At 34.0% G+C, this 16,807-nt stretch overlaps 1 long non-coding RNA gene across 1 annotated transcript in view; it reads left to right on the top strand.

The window, feature by feature from the left end:
- Positions 1–12,801, top strand: part of LOC127552911 (uncharacterized) — a 274,023-nt gene extending 261,222 nt beyond the window's left edge. Inside the window, exon 3 of the long non-coding RNA XR_007951609.1 lies at positions 12,743–12,801. This is a non-coding gene — a long non-coding RNA (uncharacterized LOC127552911). The remainder of the gene's footprint in view (positions 1–12,742) is intronic.
- Positions 12,802–16,807: the final 4,006 nt, after the last annotated feature.

The raw sequence follows: 16,807 nt of genomic DNA on the forward strand, positions 1-16,807 counted from the left end.
TTTTATCATATTTAAATTGAATTAACTAATTCAATTTAAAATTTAAAACATAAATTTAAATTTAAAAGGTCCCGTATATGTATCTATACTTTTTGGGGTTCTTACCATAAAGATGTTGTACTTTGTCAAAGGCCTATTTAAATACCTATTAACATAATAATGTGATATGGAATATTTCATTTTTTAATATGGTTAATTATGTTGATTTTTTAAATATTAAGCTATCCTTGTCTCCTTGGTATAAATCCAACTTGATTATAATTGATGATTTCATGCATAAATTGCTGTAGTCTGGCAAAATTTTTATTTTAATATATTGAATCAATATTCACCAGTGATATTAACCTAAAGTTCTTTATCCTTCCTTGGTTTAGGTATTAGGCACACATTTGTTTCATAAAAGTAATACTTTTCATTATTGGTTTTATAATTTTAAAAAATGCATATTCGGTCCATTAATCATCTCCTTTCCTATTTTGCTAATATTTTCTCTCAGAGATATTATTTTTCTCCTTAAGAATTGTTTTTTGCTACATACAAGAAACTTTCTAAAAAAATAATTATTATTATTTTTACATTCTTTCACAATATTCCCATCCTTCATTTTTATTCTATCTTTGTCTTTGCTTTTAGGGTATGTGTTTAGTAAGTAACACATTGGTAGTTTTGTTTTCTTATTTGTCGCTCTCTTGTTTTATTAGATTGTCTAATTCATTCACACAAACTTAGGAGGGTTAAGCTTTTATTTTCTTTAATTTTTTTATATTTTTTCTTTGAGGTTATTATGTTTTGCTGGTAAAGTCATGCTTTTTACGAGTATTATTTTTTTTTTGGTTCCTCCTCTTTTCGGATTGTCCTTCACTTTTTTTTGCATTAGTAGAAATTATTATTATTATCACTAATGTTACTTTAAATGTGCCAAAGCATGTTGCAAAAATATCTTTTTATCTTCACCCCAACTTTGATTGGTAAGTGTTATTATTATTCTAATGAAATTCACCCAAGATAACCCTGTTCTTCAATATGCAAGGTGACTTTTGATCTCCTGAATCTGGTTCCAGTACTCTATACACTGTGCCACCTGAGTGCTAATCAATTGTTCTTTCTTTTGTTGCTATGGTGAAACTCTCCACCAGTCAACATTAATTCAATGGATAGAGCATTGAGCCTATGTTTTATCAACTATATCTACTATATATTCCATGAATCTTTCATAATTCTTATTTCTTTCTTGACCCAATATTCTCAAGTGGTTCCATGCTCTGTTGGAGCACAGGTCTTTTGCCTCATCAGGTGTTGAATCATTTTTTTTTTCTGTTTGTTTTACAATGTTTATTCAGAGATGTTTGGACATGTTTAGATGATCAGGAGGTTATTCTCCCTCCTTTTATTAATTTTTCCCTTTTGATTTATCTTCTTGTCCTCAGGTTTTTAAATTGTTTTCTTCTTCCTGAGATCTTTGTTACTTTACTTTTCTTTATATTTCTCTGTTGTTCACTTTCTGACTCTTTCCATATTGATGACAGACTGATCAAAAATTTTTCAATATCCTTATCTTGAAGATATCCTTTTCACTGGCTTCAATCTCTGCCCCAAGTGATTTCTGGGGGAGAGAACTGTACACAGCTTGATGCTACTCATTTCTTTTTGAGCCTGCCAGATATACTCTCATCCTTAACCAAAGCTCTCTATCTTAGTTGCTTCTATAACTTCTCTCTTTGAACTTTGTTATAGATACAGTATCAGAAGGTTACCTGCTAGAGACTATAGTAGCAGAAAGTGTCTGGTGAAAGGAGGGAGTTGTTGAGTGAGCAGGTTAAAGGATTAAAAATTTGCTGTTAATCCATCAGATTATTACTTTGTTATCTTTTGCGGTAATTTAGATTGTGGAAAGAGCTATAATTGCTTTGGCCCTTGCATATAGTCTAACTTTGAAAAGTTTTGAGAAGTTTGGAAAAAATATTTAATCTACAAACTTTTTTGTGATGCGACTCTTCTAAATACAAGTCATGTCACCTTTTATTTCTAAGTTATGTTTTCTAGTGAAAACCTATCAGAATATATTAGGTAGCATTGTCATTTTTATCATTTTACTATAGCCTCTTAATGAAAAATAAACATTTTATCAATTATGTATACACATTTTGCATTCTATAGTTTTTGTAGTTATATTCAAATCATTCCTGCATATCCATGTTTCATCTCAAATATTACAAGTTATGCATATATGTTGAATACATTATATATATGCACATATATATATCTTCCTATGGGTTTTGTTAGTAATATAAAGAAATTCTAGTAATTTGTGACAATTTATTTTATATTTTACAACTTCACTAAAATAATTATTTCAATTAAATTTTCAATCTGCTTTTTGGGTACACTAAATAAGTCATTATACCATCTGCTAAAATATAATAGTTTTAATTTCCTTTTTGGCTTTTTGTTTATTCTCTCAATTTCTTTTTCTTGTCTTGTTGCTATGGCTAGCACTTCTAGCACAATATTAAAATAACAAGGATGATAATAGGCTTCCTTGCTTTAGCCCTGTTCTTCCTGGAAGAGCCTCTAGCTGTTTTCCATTGCATATAATGCTCTCTTGATTTTTTTATAATAACATATTAATAAGTACATTAATTTAAGATGTTGTATCAGTGAACAAATAATATTTCTTTAATTATTTGCACCTGTCTTTTATTTCTATATTGTTTTATAGTTATATTCAATTAGCTACTATGTTTTCCTTAGTACCCAAAATTCAAAATATTGTATAAGTTATGCCTTTGTGTAGAAAATAATTTCTCCATATACATAGTCCACAGAAAAGATCCTTTTGTTACTGTTTCCTAGTGTTTTTAATAGAAATAGGCATTGTATTTTCTCAAAAGCTTTCTTTAAAAATATTTAAGGGTATAATTATGTGGTTTTTATCTTTATTGCTATTAACCTAGTCTATTGTGTTTATAGTTTTTTCTCATAATGAAAAAACTCTACATTACTGGTACAAATCCAACAGTCATATTGCATAATATTTTAAATATGTTGTAGCATTTTGCTGATATTTAATTTAATATTTTTTCCATCGAAATTCATTAAAGTTATTGGTCTGTGGTTTTCTTTCTCTGCTTTGGTTTCCTAGACTTTACTATCAAAATCATATTTTGTCACAAAGTTTGGAATGATCTCTTCTATTTTTATAAACATTTTATAATTTGAAAATGTATTGTAATTTTGAATGTTTGATAGATTCTTTTATAAATCCAAGTAGTCTTGAGATGTTTGCTTTAACTTATGTTTTATTCGATTCTCTCCCCTTGCCCCTTCCCCCCCCGCCTTTTATATTAGGTTGTTTAAATGATCTATCTCTTCTGTTAATATGGATATTTTATATTTTTGTAAATATTTGCTCATGTAATTTTATCTCAGTTTTTTGGGCATATACTTGTACAACAAGTTTCCTTTATTTTTATCTTTAATTTTTAAAATTTTCCTTTTTTAATAAAATATGGTTTGTCTTTTTAAAAATTTTGAATAATTTTCAATTTTCTTATAAAAACAGCTCCTAGTTTTACCAATTTAGTTTCTTTCCTTTTAATCTTCTTCACCCACTGTAGTTTTTGATGTTGACAATTGTCTTACTTACTTACTTTGCCTTCCATCTTAAATCCCCATCTCTCATTATTTCCCATCTCCCCTAATCTCCCTGTTGAGATTAATCTATTTCTACACCATGCTCTTTGTTATGTAGGTGTAAGTGTGGATAGTTCAAATGAAAATGAGGTTTGCATGATGCCCATTCATCCCACTCTTCCTCTCTATTTGTATAGTCTTTATGTTATGTATCCCTATTATGTGATGAGTAAATTCTGTTTTTTCCTCCCCAAGAATCCTATGTGTTTCTTCTGAGACAATAAAAAACAGAACAGAACCAGTCCAGAACTACTGTCTATCTTGCTTTATTTTCTCTCTGTCCCTGGAAGACATTCAGGTTCTTTGAGAACACATTGTTTTTCTCTCTCTCCATATAAGCAATTTGCTATCATAAAATTCCTTCCAAATAGTCGAGTATATTTACTATGTTTCATTGGATTCCTGAATTTTTATTTCAATAAAATGTAAACTCCTTGCAATCAGAAAGTTCTATATTTTCTTTGTATCTTTGGTGCCTACTATAGTGATTAACAATTTATAAGTGCATAATAAATACTTTTGGAATTTAATTAAGTGATCCTAAGACATTTTCTGTGGGTCTCTCCTTTATTGCCATCTTTCCTTACTTTATATTATACTTTTGTGAATGATTAAGCATTTAAAAATTAATACTTGTTGAATGGCTTAAGAAATGTGTGAATGAACAAACAAAACTAATGTCATGAAACCATGGTCTTTCCCTTAAAAAAAATAATTAAATGTTGATTGACTATATTCTACCATCATAAATAGGACAGTCTATTTTTCCTCCCCTTCCAGTCTTCCAGATTGATGTCATTGATGCGATATGTTGCAACTAATAATATGTCCTACTACCTTCCCATAGCATTTGATTAGGTGAAATATCTAGTATACAGGTGGTAGAATGTAAAAAGATGAGAAGTAGCAGAAAATTTTTCTCTATTCTTTGGAATTGGATTGGTTGTGAGTTTTTGGAAAATCATTCTGAAGGATGGTGGGTTTCTTTAGAGCTAGATAATCTTGATGCATCTGCAAACACTTGATTCATATTTCTTCAGAGACATGTGTGAAGAAGGATATGTTATCACTGAATGATCAAAATTAGAGACAGAAAAGATTGACTTAGTCAGTCTTGTCCCACTATGCTTTTGCATAAAATATTGCTCTCCTTGAGAAACTATACCTAGTCCATATATTGACTTGGAGGTCTTCCCCAAGAGTCCATTTTCTTTTCTTTTCTCTTCTTTTCTCCTAATTTCTTCTATAATAACAGGATTCTAGACCCTCAGAGCTGGAAAAATCTTTAAAGATTATGACATCACCTTCTCTGTTCAATTGTTAACTACTTTAGATTGGGTGTATTTTTGCCTTTCTCTGTTTCCCCAGCATTTAGCACAGTGCCTGGCACATAGTAGATGTTTGATATTTAAACAAGAGCCCTTTCTTTGGATTATCTAAGAAATGGTCCTCCAACTTTTGCTTGAAGTCTGGTTGGGCAAGCTTCCTGAGCCTGCTTCTTCCACTTGGGGTATTGCACAATGTCACACTGAACATAAATCTACCTCTTTGCAACTCTTGTGGTTCTGTTCTTTGCAACCAAGTGAAACCAGTGTTATCTTACTTGCAAATGATCTCTTCAGTCTCTGGAAGATTGCTCTCATATCCCTCCTAATTATTCTTCTTTTGTTGCCCTTGATGAAATGATCCGTTGCTTATAGAACCTCTCCTTGTTGAGTCTCATTTGCAGTCCCTTCAACATTTTCTAATGATACTCCTTGGGACAATGGTTTTTATTAGCAGAATGATCCCTTTCCTGCCCCTGGACTCTCTGATTCTTAATATAGCCAATGATGGTGCTCTTTCGTTTGGCCATTACAACACACTGCTGGCTCATATTGAGTTCAGTCCACAAAAGTCTCCTGATATGTTTTCAGATAATAATAATAATAAAACATATTTACACAGGGCTTTAATTTATGGAGCAGATAGTTGGCACAGTGGAGAGAGTTTTTGACCTGGAGTCAGGAAGACTCATTCCTAAGTTCAAATCTGACCTCAGATACTTACCAGCTATGTGACTTTGGGCATTTAATACTGTCTCCCTCAGTTTCCTCATCTGTAAAATGACCTGGAGAAGAAAATGGCAAATCACTTCACTATCTTTGCTAAGAAAATCCCAAATGGGGTCCCAAAGACTCATACATGGCTGAAAAATAACTTTACAAATTGATTTAAAAGTTTCATCTCATCTCATTTTATCCTTATAACAGGAGGTAGATATTATTATTTTCTCCCTTTTACAGACCAGGAAATTGAGACAGGCAGCATTTAAATGACTTGCTCAACGTTACCTATTAATATTGTCTGATGTTAGAGGCCTATTGAAGATTCATTTTTTACATGCTGAATTTCATATATTCATGGTATAAGATACCATTTTAAAAATGCTACTATTAAGGATTAAGTTAAGGCTTCAACCTTTAATAAACATTTATTAATCACTATCTTGGTGTTTAGTACTAAGTAAACATTGGAGGAGATGTGGTGTTTAGATAGGACAATATACTAGTTTGTATATAGTTTATGTCACACTAGGAAGCTTTCATACTTTTAATATTTCCATTTAGGCCACTTAATGCAATTAGAATGAACTAATAATACTTTTCCCTATCATTTAATAGAAAAATGAAAAAGAAACTGGTCAGAAGTCCTGGAGGACTTCATAATTGAGTTCTCCTATTAGCACATTAGTAATGTATTATTAGATTAACTTGTGATCAGGTTGGGAAGAAGACAGAAATTATACCTTCAGAAGGTATTGAACTGGAGGGAATCAGGAAAAGGAGAAGAGGGGCCAGATTGGTATGTGGTTGAGAGCTCTTGGGTTTGAACTCTACTTACCCCCAGAACTTGCTCTTAGGCCCTAGCCTAATGAAATGAGTCAGCATACAGTTCTATACAAAATATAGACTCATTTTGGCTAAAAAGATTCCTGAACTAGTTCTGATCATAGAGACTTGGGCTTCCCACCACCATCCAAGGAGCTGCCCCACCCTGCTGTGCACATTATGAGATGAGTTGCTTTAACTTCTTTCCTTGTCCCTTTCTCCTTGTGGAAAGGAGTTGAGTTAAGTAATGGAGTAGAGAAAGAAAATTAATTATCAGAAAGCAAGGTATAAAGTCCTGAGCTTTTTTAAATCATTTATTTTAGTGAGCTGCAAATCACATGATATGACATGCAAAAAGCTACAGCAGTCTTAAGGGATTGAATCATTGAGGGAATCTTACTTTTTGATTTGAAGCGTTTCTGGAACAACGGAAGTGATTGTACTGTGGTCCGACCACATATAGGAGTATGATGTTTACTTCTGGGAACCCTATTTCAGCAAGGATATTAACTGACCAGAAAGAATGCAGAAAAATGGCAACAGAAGATAGTGTTGGGCCTTGAGATCATTTCATAACTAGCTTGTTTGAAGGAACTAGGTTTGATCAGCCTGGAGAAAAGAAGATTAATTCTGGGGAGGTAGCCACAATAATTATTTTAAAACACTTGAAAGGCTGTCACATAGAGATCGATTTTGTCCTGCTTAATTTCAGAAGGCAGAACAAGAAATAAAGGGGAAAAGTTGGGAAGTGACTAAATTTGATGTAAGAAAAATCTCCCTACCATGGAGAGCTCTTTTCAGTTATGCTGGACTGACAAAACATTAGGGTTTCTCCCTCACTTCAGATCCTGAAGCAAAGCCTAGATATTCATTTAACCATGGTCTGGGTGGAGTAGATTCTCATGCAGATACAGGTTATACTGATACATGCTCTTGAGATTTCTTTTAGTCCCGAAGTTCTATTTTGACTTTGCTTTAAAAAATATCTTCATTTATGACTTCTTATGATCTTCTAAAATGAAAAAGCAAAGAAGTCACTTTTGTTCAATGACTTGTTGCTTATATTTTATTTAATTGTTTGTTTTCCTTTTAGCCAGATAGGAATAATAATTGTGAAATGCAAGAGTTACACACAAATATTTTGTTTGCAGTTGTAATTTACCAGGAAAATTTCATTGAGACTTTAGTTTATCTATCTATATCTGTATTTATATATGCATACATATATATCTCAAATGAAACATTTCAACAAAAATTCCTAAAAGTATCATAAAATTTCTCTTAGAGAAAAATGTATGCAGTCTAAATAAAATAATCTGTGATCCCTCATAATTTAGACCTAAGATTTCATAGTAAATGTAAGATTCACCCTTCTATTAGCTTATATTAATCCGGTCCTTCAAATCAAAGCTAATGCAAACAACTGGGGGTTTTCTCTCAGTGTGGAAGATTTCAGAGATTTCAGTATTTAAGTACTATATTGTCAAATTTTAAGTGAGATATAATTCATTAAATCAAAAGTAGTTATATAATGTAACATGAAATTATGAGATAATACACTTAGCCTGTATATTGTTTTAATGGGCAAATCCATGTTTTATAGTGAAAATGATGAATAAAAGCATATTCCCAAGAAGAAGTGAGCTGGATTCTCTTTCCCTGCAAAGAGGAGATTTAATCTTTATTGAATAAGTTGGGCCATGTACTGGGGATGCAAAATCAAAATTGAGCCAGCCCTTATTCTCAAGGATCTTATATTCCATTGTCATTAGAAAGAGCAAATTATATGGAAAGAACCTTAAACAACTAGGGAAAATTAATTGTCCTAATCCTTAATGTAATTTTCATTGATTCATTTTTTTAAAGCAAATAGCACTTAAAATCACCTCACTATCTTACTCAAAAGAGAAACTCTTCGAAGGCATGGATTCCAAGAGTAATCATTAATAGGTGGAGGGCAACTGGGAGAGATCTATTGAATGGATTAAAAGAAAGGTCTATGATAACAAATATTTTAATTGTACCTGTGTTTCTAATTAGGTAAGAATAAATGATCAAATCACAAAAATATTGCTTTGTGTGTATGTATGTGTTTTACTACGTATCATTATTGTTGGTGAAATTCATTCATTCATTTACTCAGCACGTAAATGAGTTTATATTTATGTTTATAAATGAACATTTATGACTGCTGCTACATTGCATCATTGTCTGAGGTAGAGCACTATAAAGATCAGAAAGACAGTTTTGTTCCCAATATGTTACTTAAGAGTTTTTCTTACAAGCACTTAATGTGATATTATATCAATTCTGCTCAGTAATCTAGGGTATTTTAATAGAAGATTGGCTTCCAATGCAATATTTAATAATGTAGCAAGCAAGGGAGGGGTTTTCAGTACACCTATCAAGTTTCAGAAAGCACCTTGGGTTGGGTAAAAGGCGTTAGTCATTCTCTCATTCATCTCCCAAATCCCCAGAAGGGCCCTGGATGACAAAGAAAGGAGCAGCAGCAGCAGATTGGGCACTGGCGCCTCCAAAGCCCTACCTGTTCTCTTGCAGCTGTGGAAGGGAGTGTAAGCTTAGTAATTAAGTGCTCTGTGGTGAAGAGGAAAATTGCTGATGATAAATAAAGGTGCTGACTTTATCTGCGTTTAGGGTCAGTGGAAGTAAAAGATGTCAAGGAGAGAAGCACAACCCGGGATGAAGCATTTCACTTGTCATTTAAGTTAATGTTAGGTTGCCCATGATGAGCAGGACAGGCTGAAGTGGCCAGGCAAATGAAAGTAGAAGTGTCGAACTTACTGTAATAATCAGATTCCAAAACATAACAATAAAATTGTATGGCCTTGCAGGATGGGGAGATGGGGAAATTGAAGTGTCAGTATACCCATCATCAAATTATTTAAATTAGATCATTGATAGAGTGACCTTGACCTATATAAATTCTTTGAGGAGGAACTAATGCATCTAACTCTCTTCCCCCAAGAATATCTAGAATTCTTTCCAAAAGACTATAGTTTTAATTGACCATTACACTGTGTCAGTTACATTGCTGGCACTCTGGAATGTTTCAAAGGAATTAGTTTTAAAATATTTAATTTCTTTCACCCTAAATTTGTCTCACTTTAAATTATCTAGAATGAATAATATCAGAATAATAAATTTATGAATACTTACTAAACTCATATGTTGTGTGTGATGTACTCTTCTAGGTAAAGGAGATATAGAGGGGAAATCCTATCCCAAAGGAATTTACCTTTGGTTCCAGTGCTGTGACAACAATAAATAAAATATTTTATAATCAATCAGCTTCATTATAAATAGGCCATGTATATGCATACATAGGCACTGTTTAATATGCATGTGCATTTGTAGAACTATCCACAAAAAATTCAAGAAATGAATGCTTATTGTCTGAACCCCATAAAGCATATATTAAGCACTTACTGTATATGACAGATTATACTGTGCACTGGGGATAAAAAATCAAAAAAACAGTGCTTTCCCTCAAGGAGTTCATATTCTAAGAGGGAAAGAATATATAAAGGAGAGCTAGAAATATAGAATAAAGACTCTGAGAAGGGTGATACCCATATGCAGGAGCATGATAGTGAGGCAACAGACATTTCTTAAGGGCCTCTATATGTTCATTCTGTTCAGAAAGTTTTCCAGTTTTCCTGCCTATTTAATTATGTTCAATGATCCCTTATTATTTATATATGAGAATAACCTCTCAAATATTCTCATCTATAGCATAGAAATAAGGACATGTATGGTACCTATCCCATGGTGCTGTGAGGCTCCAATGAGGTAATTCTATATTATTCTTTGCAGACTGCCAATTTTTATTATTGTCTACCATTGATGATAATGGTATCTGTTCCAAAGGAGCAAACAAGGCATAACAACATATGCAAATAGAAATATATAGACATAGATATATTTAACTATTGTTCTGTTCCTTTAAGTGACAAAAAGAAAGCAGCTTTTTACAAGGGATTGAGGACTGACCTTGACTATCAAGAACCCCTAACTCTGCTATAAAAGCACTTGCCCTCTCAGTGTTCCAGGCAGCTCAGAACTCTATACTCAAGTGATCCTCTATCTTGAGCCACCCCAGCATCAGAGGCTATAAGTATATTCCATGATACTTCCATGCATCTTAAAAGAAAATTTCTTTGACAACAGTGTATAGGATGGAGTACAGTTGGGAGAAACTTAAGGCAGGGAGATGAATTAGGTCTATTTTTTAGTACCAGACACTACATTCATGTGCCATTATTTCCAGCACATATTCCTCTTTGTCTGTCTTTCTTTTCCTTCCTTCCTTTCTTCTTTCCTTCCTTCCTTTTTCCTCCTTCCTTCCTTCCTTCATCCTTCCCTCCTTCCCTTTCTTTATTCCTTTCTTCCCTTCTTTCCTTTCTTCCTCCCTTCATCCCTCTCTCTCTCATCTTCAACTTTGACTTCTCAAATTATTCCTTCCATCCTGCCTTCAAACATGTTTATCTCCTCCATCCTTAAAAAATCCCCAACTCTTCCCTATTTTCTATCATTCCCTTAAGCTACTGTTCAATATTTCTCTTTTTTTTCTTAGTTACGCTGCTAGGGGAAAAAAGCTATCTATACTCATTACCACCACTTTCTCACTCACTTCTCAAGACTTTGCAGTCTGACTTTTGACCTAACCATTGAAGTGAAAAAGCTCTCATTAAAGTTCCCAGTGATCTCAAAATTGCGAATATTTTCTCAGTAGGAATCCTTGATGTATCCACTACATTTGAGGATATTGCCCATTCTCTCCTTGTGAATAATGTCACTTTTCTGGATTTTCATGACTCTATTCTCTCTTGATTCTCCTCTAATCTGTCCTCTCCCTTTTCCTCTCTCTCCCTTCCTCTCCCCTCTCTCTTTCCCTCTCAACCATGAGCATTCTCCAAGTTTCTATCCTAGGCCCTCTTTTCTCTTCATATTTCTTAGAGTACCTCAACAGTTCTATGGACTATTATCATCTCTATGGAAATGACTCTCAAGTCCAATCTCTTACTTGAGCCTCACTCCTGCTTCACTGAATGGTTATTGGCTCTTTTAGATGGAATGTCCCAGAAGCATTTCAAATTTTGCATAAAAACTGAAATTGTTCTCTCTTCTCCCAAACTCTCCTTTCCAAACTTCCCAATTGTTTTGGAAGTACTGCACCCACCCAGTCTTCCAGGTTTATAACTTGGTATTACCCTATTCTCTGTTCCTCACCTTCCAACTTGATCCATGGCTAAATATTGCTGTTTCTAATCCTACAACATCTTTTGCACCAAGCCCTTTTCTCTACTTACACAGCTACCACCTTAATTCACAAGTCTTCATCACTTCTTGCCTTGATTTTTACAATAACCTGCTATTTCATTTCTCTGCCTCAAGTTTCTCCTGATTCCAATCATCTAAGACACTACTGCCAATTAGTTTCCTTATGTACATATATTACTCCCCTATTCATTATTATAAGTGAATCCTTATTATTATTAGGATTTTTTTTTTTTTTTGCTGAGGCAATTGGGGTTAAGTGATTTGCCCAGGTCATACAGTTAGTGAGTATTAAGTTTCTGAGGCTACATTTGAACTCAGCTCCTCCTGACTTCAGGATTGGAGTTCTATCTATTACACCATCTATCTGCCCCAGTTAAAATATAAACGCTTTTCTTGAGATCTAAGTCTTCCACATTCTGACTTCATTCTCTTTTTTTTCAGCCTTATTAGCTATTATTCCCCTTCCTCCACCCTGTGATCCAGCTAAAGTGACCTCTTTGTTCCTCACATGACCCTCTATCTCCCTTTCCTGTATCTTTGCACTCACACTTAGAATATGTTGGGGTTTTTTTTTCCTGTTGTTCGGCTCTATCACATAGAACTCTCTCTTTTTTCAAGATGAAGCTCATGTAAAGCTTTTCTTCATCTCTCTTCATAACCTACTTTTATTTAACTATTTTGTCTTTTATCTGTCTTTATTTTCTTTATATTTATATTGAATATACTTATATTCTCCCCTATTAGAATGTAAACTTTTTAAAAATGGTATAATTTCTTCCTTGTACTTTTATTCCCAGCACCTAGTTCAAGACCTGGCATACAGTAAGTACTTGACAAATGCTGCTTGATTAATTGGATATTTTTTCCTTCTTTTTTAGGTGCCCACAAAAATGTGTCTTGTACTGATTGGAAAACCAGACTGTTGTGGGGTGAGTGGGTTCAAAATATTGACAACATCCTGATATAGCTTTCTAATTATGAAAAGATTAAAAAATAAGTAAATCATTGTTTGGCTGTTTGTTAATTATAATGACATTTTGATGAAACCTGGAAAAAAATGAAAGAGATGCAGTAGGTTCTATCAGTCCAAATGTCATCAAGGCCTTTAGATAAAATTGAACCACTGTGGAATGGGCAAAGGTTGCTCTGTGTCTAGCCTCAAGAAGATGTATTCTGCAGGTGTTAGAATTTTAAGAGTATTTTAGCAAAGGCAAAAGAGCAATGGGCCTATTTATCATATCAGCAGAGAAACAAACATTTTACATGGGTAGATGAAGGTAAATGATTTATCAATCAACTTATATTGTCAAAAGTTCTTCACTAGGCCCAATTTGGTGGCAAACCGCTGGTCATAATTCCCTTTGTGTAATCCCCTTATACAAGAATGTAAACTCCTTGATGCCAGGAACTGTTTGCTTTTATCTCTGCATGCATATAGCCCTTTGTACCTAATAGATGCTTAATGTTTGTAGGATAGAACTCATTTTTACTCTAACTTTTAAAAGTTTGGTATATGTCAGGGCCAATAGAACTTATCTGTATGTGGAATGATCAGATATGAGACTGGTAGAGCTTTATGTTTCTCTAAAGTGAGTAAGATTACCTTAGATATTAATGGGAGGAGAGAGAGAAGAGTGAAAACTGTACAAAAAAGTGATCTGTTATGTCTGTAGTCAAATATTGAGGTAAATAGAACTCTATCACCTATTAAAGAGTTCTACCAATAATTTCCTTGCCTAATGAAATTTACTATGAAAAAAATACATTTTTCTTTTACATCAAGGTTCCATCTGAAGTAGATTATCATGTTCTCTAACTGTCCTTAAAAATGGAACTACTCATTTATAAAAATGTGTGAAATGTCAAGTAGGAGTTTTTCTTTAATAGGAGTAAGAAGAACTTGGCTCATTTAGATACTTAATTTACTTCCTATTTTTATTTGCCAAATTCTTCCCATCGCCATCATTTCATATAAATGTAGCCTGGCTAAGTTAGCAGCCTATCTACAGGAGCAGTGTAGACCAAAGGGTAGTCCACAATATGGCACCTTTTTTCTTTCTGGGTTAGGTCATTTACCCTCAACCCACCATCATACCATCATATCTGGGATTTTATTCCAAGAGTGGGGAATGCTTGTAAATTTCTTTGTAAATTGTCTTGTAAATTTGCTACCTTCTCTCAGGTCCTCAGAGTTACTCTGATGTATGTATGTATGTTGTGTACTTGTTTGCTATAGAAGGGGCTTAGCAGGAATATCACATCCATAATCATCTATGTAGCTCTTGAGTCCCCACTGGTGTTTTTCCATTTATACATTAATCAGGCACAGTAATGCCACTGATTCCCAGACTGCCCTTCCCTTTGAGTTACCTTCCATTGACAGTATATTTATTGTTGCATTCTCCCATAAGAATGTGACTATTTAAGGGCAGGGATCATGCTTTTATTTTTCTTTCTAGCGCCATCACTTTAGTACAGTGATTAGAACATAGAAAGTACCAATAAATAAATACTTATTGACTGCATGAAACATTCACCTAGCAATAAAGCAAAGGCAAGAAAAATAATAGTATTTGCTCAATAGAATGCAAGAACAGGAAATCAAAATACCATAGTCATTCTTATAAACTGGGGTTACACATTTTCCTACCAACGCATATATTTTGGGAGAAAGGAAACCCAGCATGGAGGCAAATGAGTGGGGGAAAACCCATAACTCTGGACTGAAAGCTTTGATGTCCCTAATTCCTTCAGAAACAATGTGTACCTTACAATCTATGTCTGCTAGATATTCCTTTTCTAGTCCTCAGTATTTGTCTACTGAGAAAATCTGCTCCTCTTCAGCTCCCAAACTGATAAAGCACTGACAAGGTTTTTAACTAACAAATGAATGCTCTTAAAAGGGGGAAGAGAAAATGTTAACACTCTTTCAGCAAATAGATATATATATATCTATATATCTATATCTATATATATATATTTCAACATTTGTTCAGTGATGAGCAATTCTCTTAAGCTGGAGAACTACAGAGACCCATGGGGTAGCTCTCTTAGTATTGTAGACAAGCCCAGGAAGCTCTTTACTCAACAGGATTTTGCGTTCTCCATTTGCTTTTAGTAAAGCACACTTCATCAACAAGCATAGCTAAGAGCAAACTTTGTTGTCCTGTTTCTCGTCCTAATGCCATGGTTCTCTTCAAGAATGAATGAAAGATGGACAATAAACCTTAATCGATAAATGGCCCTAGAAAGATTTCCTCCTCTCAGACGGAGTATGGCAGCAGAGAGCAGTAAACTCATATAGCTTCTTCATACCCAATCAGGACACCTGCACAAAGTTCTCCTACCTGGCGGGCTTCAGTCAGTCAGCAATGATTCTCAACAAATCCACAAGCTTCCAGCAAAACCTACCTGAAGGTATCCATCCATCAGCAACTTTCCCCATTGTCTCTATGGCCACAGATTCCAGGTTCTTGCGACTCTTGCTTCACTTTGCTTAATCTTCTCCTTCTTCCTATAATTTCTTTTCTTTGATTCCAATTCCTCAATTTGGTACTTTTTTTTTTTTTTTGATAAGACACTTAGGGTTAAGTGACTTGCCCAGGATCACACAGGTAGTAAATGTCAAATGTCTGAGGTCACATCTGAACTCGGGTCCTCCTGACTTCAGGGGTGTTGTTCTATTAACTGTATGTGTTCTTTTATAAGAAATGACATCTCTTATGACACAATTTCTATTTTTCTGTTGAGTATTATCTCAGTAGTCCTTAGGCCCATAGACTTCAAATTTTTTCCTTTTCTTTTTAATTCATGGAATAAAACAAGCATCTCCATGACACGATTCAATAAAAAAAGATGATTGTACATGAAACTGTGATTCTACTATGCCCAATTTCTTTCAAATAGACAACAAAATTATCATGTAAATTTCTTTTTCCCCCTCCTCCCACCCTACAGATGGCTACCATTAGATATAAATAGGCATATATACATATGTATGTTAATTTATTCTATACATATTTCTATTTATCGGTTCTTTTTCTGGACTCAGATAGTGTCTTTCTTCAAATGTGGATATTTATAATAAACAAAATATTTGCTCAAAGTTGTTTTTAAAACAGTACTACTATCCTTAATTCACCTGGAAATTATTCTCTAGACCACCACTCTCCACCCTTAATTCATCTGCAAATCGTTCCCTAGCCCCAGGCTAAATAAAATTGAACTGGATTTCTCAATGTTGCTGCTGCTATTCCAATCAGGAATCCAGCCCTCTGAGAACCTTAAAAAAAATTGGGGCAACTAGGTGGTGCAGTGGATAGAGCACCAGCCTTGAAGTCCCGAGGACCCGAGTTCAAATCTGGTCTCAGACACTTAATACTTCCTAAGTGTGACCCTGGGCAAATCACTTAACCCCAATTGCCTCAGCAAAAACACACACACACACACACACACACACACACACACACAGTACTACTGATACTGTATACAGTGTTTTCTTGGTTCTGCTCAGTTTACTCTTCATTATTTCATGCAAGTCTATTCATGCTTTTCTAAAATCATTGAGTTGACTTGGGACATCTGAAGTAGGGGAGGACTTTTTTCTAGCTTGGGGAATCAAAAATGTTACAGACCCAGTTTGTCTAAATTTTAGCAAGAATTAAAGTGTCTCCAGTGGTCTTTTGAAAATGGTGGTTATAGAGGTTATGCCATAATATAATTAGACAGATTCAGAATTCCTTGAATTGTTGGATCAAAAAATTAGTCATTAATGATATAATGCCAACTTGGAAAAATACTTCTATGAGAGAATATTAATGATCTGGGCTAAATCTCTGTTATTTGATATTAATGTCTTGGATAAAGGCATAGTTTTCATGCTTATCAATTTGTAGATAACAAAGCTGAGAGGGATAAGACTATGATAGTTCTGGTAGGCTATT

This window comes from Antechinus flavipes, chromosome 3 (genome assembly GCF_016432865.1).
Source record: "Antechinus flavipes isolate AdamAnt ecotype Samford, QLD, Australia chromosome 3, AdamAnt_v2, whole genome shotgun sequence".
Lineage (NCBI taxonomy): Eukaryota > Metazoa > Chordata > Mammalia > Dasyuromorphia > Dasyuridae > Antechinus > Antechinus flavipes.